The following is a 6,131-nucleotide window of genomic DNA, read 5'->3' as shown; positions in this document are numbered from 1 at the left end:
CATTTATGAACTTAAGTCGGAATTTAAAGATTTTAAAGGAACTGTGGTGGGATTTATCGATTCACTGTCTAAGCCTCCCAACAAGGATTCTCCGATTAGATGCTCGTATGCGGTTAACATATTTAAATTTAAAAATTGTGTTCGTTTAGCTTTTAATTTGATAGTTGTTTAATATGTTCATCTTGCCGAATGGACAAGCCCCAGATGACTATGAAATGTATACTGATGTGGGTAATCAAAATTTTTCTACTCCTACGTCATTGTATAGTTTCTACGGGGATGTTAGTGGGGAGAGCGTGCAGGTCTTCACTGAGGTGCCTCCGGGTATTAGTAAGTTCGGCTGACCGTACAGACCTGCGTATTTTTTTAACAGTCCTTACATGATTCCTCCATTCAGGCGAGGAAAGAACGTCCGACCTTTACCTCCACCCCAAATTGTGGACCGTGCGATTGACATGAGTATGAGTGTGGATATAAATCCACTTAAAGGATTGGAGGATCCAAGTCTGTATGATGAGTTTGACCGATGGTTCGCTGGCGATATGATAGTAGATTGGAGAGTCCAACACCCGCGGTTGTTCTTTCAAGTAATTTTGAGCCATTTTCAATGGGATGTCTAGGGGACGAGGTAATTTTTTTTCCTAATTTCTTTCCGTGTTGTGGATTGTGTATAATTTTTTCCTTTTAAATCGACATGTTTCTGTTCTTCTACAACATATTCACAAGTATTTTCGCTTGATTAGCGAGAAATAATGACAATATTCGAATGCCTTAGTTTAATGTGTTACACATACTGACACATTTTTTTGGGTAACGTGCAGAGATAACTTATAATTACCTTTTTATTTGTTTATTATCGCCTTGAAATTTTGTTAATTTATGCATTTCTTGGTTATCTATATACTAGGTGTTCTTGAATCAGTTATAGAACAACGGGGATTGTGCAGTCGATTCATTAGTATATAACGACAGTTTGAATAGCTATATTAGTGGGCGGCAACACATCATGTCCAAACCAATGACGGATGTCGATATTGTATGTATTTTATTGCATTTCACAACTATAATCAAATGTGGATGTGGCCTTTTGTTGTTTGTTTTTCAATTTCATATATAACGAACATGATTAATTAACGATAACTTTTTATAAACAGTTACTCATCACTGTTAACCTGGCCTGCGAGCATTGGGTACTAGCCCGAGTAGATTTCGTAAGAACAAAGTTTGGATTTATGACTCATTACTGTCATTTCGAGACGACAAAAAATACAAGTTTAAATTCAAGCCGCTTGAAGTTATCTTCCCTCGATGGTTGGAATATGTTGGCTTCTACAACATCCAACCTGAGCTGTAAAGTGCTAACCCCTGGAAAGTTGTCGCAGTTAAGAGTGTGCCACAACAAGAGGTCGGAACTAGCGATTGCGGTGTTTTCTTATTGATGTTTACGGTGTATTTAATGTTCGGGCTTAAATTAGAGTTTAACAGTAGTCATGAGGAGTACTTTAAAAAGAAGATTGCAGTTGACATATTTAATGATGATATTGTATTGTAAGCCGTTGTAATAATTCGAATGTTGAAACATGTATTTTTATTCTAATTTGTGCACTTAAGTTTATATAATTTTAATGCTCATATTTTAATATAAACTAAAAAAATAAAATAAAATTTCATGACATATAAGTGTACAATACACAAAAAAACAACAATTGTTTTAACCAAGGAATCGTTGAAACAATACAACTAACTTCGACTCGACGCAATGAGATTTTTACATCGTTTATGGTTGTGTCCTGCCTCATTACACCGTCCGCATCTAACAGTCCTCTGGTTAACGTCCTCACCATCCGAAGGTATTCTGAGCTCTTTACGACGGCCAGGTGGTGGTGTCTCAACTGATAGATAAACATGCATCTCTTGAATTTCATCTGGAACTTCCCAATCAGCTACGTCGCCAACCGGCTCCACTGGTTGTGCATAAGTCATCGCCAACGATTCCGTTGTGTAAAAGTCCGAACAAAGGTTTATGAAATCCACTTGGTCAGTTAGACAAGCCGATCAAGCTGAAATACTTTGCACGAACAAGTTTTATTTTGCAGGTCAACTAAACCTTCCTTAATCCCACCACCTACGAACGATCATTCTTTCAGCTATAGTTTTCCTCTCAGTGACTATTTCATCCGCCCATGTTGTTAGCCAAGTACTCATTAATTCAGCCATAATTTTTCTATCATAAAACCATTGCTGCAATGTTTTCTTAAAATAATCAACACGATGAGTAACAAGAAATTTTCGCGGTTCCCTCATGAAAGAATTAACACTCTCCACGACGTTGGTGGTAAGTATGTTGTACCTCCTACTTTAAAACATAAACCTTGCCCAATTACACATACACACATTATTTTCGAAGTAATCAGCCGCACTCGAGTAGAGCATCCACAACCCTTCAAGTTGTCTTTTAAATTCCTCGTGTCTATATGCTTTTACTGCATTAATAAAGGCAGGCTCAAATTCATTCCAAAGAGCTTTGGACATCCTAAACTTTGAATTAATGTTACTTTTTAAATGGTAAAAACAAACGTCATGAGTTGCATTGTGAAATACTTTCAGAACGGCTCTCCTTATGGCAGTCATCGATCAGAGATAATTACCAACTCCGGTTTATCGCCAATCACTCCGTGTAACTTCATCATAAACCATTCCCAAGCATCATTGTTTTCTAAATCCATGACCCCAATGGCTAACAAATACAATTGATTGTTACTATCCAGACATGTTGCTATGAACATGCTTCCACGATATAGTCCCTTTAGATGAGTACCATCTACAATAATGACACGTCGAATGTACTGCATAAAATTCTTGATGGAAGATCCAAGTGCTACAACGCAGTACAAGAAATTACCATCACCATCCCGCTCATGCGTGCTCCCCCAGAAGCACACACTAGAAGAAGAGGTAAAAATTTATTGGCAGCATACTCGATCAAACGGGTTATTTTCTCGCCTACTACGGATCCCATACTACCCCCCATAAACTGAAAATCCATAACCCCAATTGCGATGGGAATCCCGTTTAGTTGCCCTGTACCTGTTTGAACAGCCTCTGTTAATCCTGTCTTGCTTTGATAAGAATCAATACGATTTTTATAAGGTTCCTCTAAGATGACATAGATTCATTTCATGTTGTCACTCTAAAATTGAGGATTAATTAACAATTAAATACTTACTAGTTGAATAGTGGTGGGTTCTGAAACCTTGATAATTTTTATTTTATTGAATTCTCCTTTATTTTAATTATTTCTTAATTTAATTAGTTTAATTTCTTTTTAAAACTCAAATTGTTCAACTAAGTTAGAATTAATATTAATTTTATATTTAAATTAGACTTTTCAATTTATAGCAATTCATGTGGGTTCAACCTCATTACCACTATTTTATTTCTAGATTAATGCGCTTGCGAGTGTATTAAACTTTTCTACAACAATTCTCTAGTACGATCACTACATTAACTATATTTTTTGTATGCATAGTCTGTGAAGAGTAGAAAACAAAAAAAAAAAGAGGTAGATTTCCAATGTTAGCATCTAGAGTGTCGTTATAAGTATATTTATTTATAATCTCACTAGATTTCAGATAGTATGCATTTGTAGATTGTTAACAATTTTTTAAATAAAAAAGCCCACAATGAAAGGGTATAATAGTGATTTATGAAATTAATGAGGTTTGTGTGACTATTTATGAAATTAAAAGGGTTACTATTTAAACAAACCTTGGGAGTGTGTGTGGCCTCTCCCCAAATAGTAAAATAATGTTTAATTGTTGTTATTCTTGTATGAGAGTCCTTATCGATTATTTGGGTTTTAGGGTTTCAAGGCCATTGATCTATATATGATGCTCAATGTTCCATTAGTGCATTGGTTTTTTTTTTTTTTTTGGGTTCAGGTTGTGGAAAAACCAGAGTACAACAATTATTATCATTAACGAAAATTTTATCATTTTGGTATGAAGAAGATGACGAAGCAAGTCAAAGAAGTAGATTCCATATGCATTAATGCTTAAAGACAAGTTAAAATGGATGTTTTCATCATTTTATGATATTCATATGGTCAAAAAAATCAACAATTAATCTTTAACGAAAATTCTAATGGTTGGTTGTTTGTTGATAACTTTTCAATTTCATGGGGATAATGTTAAAAATGGCAATCAATGCATAATTAAAATTAACCCCAAAAAAATATGAACCAAATACAAAAGCAATAAACCAGTAAAACTTAAAAGCCAACAATGTCACAGGGGGATTAGGATTCTCTCCTGATCTGAGCACTCTTAATCTTTTACAGATCTTGTACCACATGTGTATTTAGTGTTAGTGGCTAATTAGGATTTAACTACTTTTTCTTTTTAATTTAGTAACCACCAATCATATTAACAGAATTTGCTAAGATGAAAATCAGATCAGGAGAGAATCCTGATCTGTCACAGGGGACCATAATAAAGAAACCATAAATTAGAATAGACGAAAAAAAAAAGTGAAAATAACTTGAATCTATACTCCGTGAGAATTGGTTTGATGTGATCCAAAGTTAGACCAACTTTGATTCTACGATCTTTTTCTTTTATTTTACTCAAAGCACAAACTTGAATAAATGATGATCCAAGCATTCTTATTCATGGAATCTTTGGACTTAGTTTGAAGGTTTTATTGAATTATCGTGGTAGGAGACCATAATAAAGAAACCATAAATTAGAATAGACAACAAAAAATATGAAAATAACTTGAATCTATGCGCCATGAGCATTGGTTTGATGTGATCCAAAGTTAGATCAACTTTGAACCAACGATCTTTTTCTTTTCATATATTAAGTAAAACATCAACTAAATTAATCCTCCTGCTGCATCTTTGCTTTTGTTCTTTTTGGATCTAAATGGTCATTAATTAGTTCTTGGTAGAATCTATCAAATTCTTGGAAGTTATTTTTTAGGCGATGCATCATTTCTGTGAGTTTATCAAGCCAACCCCTAAAAGGAAAATGATCTGTTACAAAAAAAGCTTACAAACAAGGCTTGAGTTTAACGACTAAGATACTAACTTATAGAACTTTAGGAGTTGTTTGGTATATATGATATTGTTTCTCATCACTCATTTTCTATTTTACAAGAGCAGAAAAAAAGAAAAAAAAAGTGTTTGGTAGGCCTTAGTAATAGATCTAAGATATTTTTCTTTTTATGAAAGTAAATCATCCTTGTTTTATGATACTAATAAAAAAAGTTGAAAAACATAAAATCTTTATTTTTTACATTGTTCATAGGATCCACCACTATTTTTATGCATAAATTACATGCAAATTGTGAGTCAGCATTGTTATTAATGCTCTTTTACCTCTCTCTTTTATTTTTTCTTATATTTTATTTTTTCTTATATTTTATGTACGAATGTAATCTAATGTTCTTCACTATCTTTAAGTATCCCTATATTTCCAAACAAACAACTAATATACATTTTTAATTTTTTATTGGAATTTCAAATTACTAATAAACCACCACAAACATATTTTCGAATTCACCAAATACTAATCATATCTACACTATAAAACAAACAAACAAAAAATCTCATCAATAGGAAACCACCTGCTCTTCACGCTTTCTTCTTGTGTCACAAACACGTTGCTTTGAAATGAAAGTAATAAATCAAGTGATCAATAATTGTCATTCTTCTATGTTATTACTTGGTGAGTCACACATGACAAAGGCCTTTAATTATTAATGTGAAAGTCGTTTTATTCCCGAAAAAAGAATTGGAATAATACATAATCTGCTGAAAATGAAATTTTGTTATTATATCTAATCGTAATTAAGTGTATGTTTGGAATGAAAGTAAAACTCCCTTTTCTAAAAAATTAATCATTTTCTATTCATGTTTTAAAATTCACTATAACTCGGACTGTTATCTAATTCTCTCCCGATGGTCATCCTTTAATAACGGGAATAGAAGTAATCGGAACTTTTTTTTTGGGGTTCAGTATTCTTGATGTAGGACAAATTTAAGAGTCTAAAATTAGTATTGCATTTTAGTTAATCCAATTGTTCTTGTAGAATGTAGATCTCTTAAAAAAAAGTCTTGCCTTTGAGTC

This window comes from Citrus sinensis, chromosome 3 (assembly GCF_022201045.2).
Source record: "Citrus sinensis cultivar Valencia sweet orange chromosome 3, DVS_A1.0, whole genome shotgun sequence".
Classification (NCBI taxonomy): domain Eukaryota; kingdom Viridiplantae; phylum Streptophyta; class Magnoliopsida; order Sapindales; family Rutaceae; genus Citrus; species Citrus sinensis.
Note: the sequence above shows the minus strand (reverse complement) of the source record.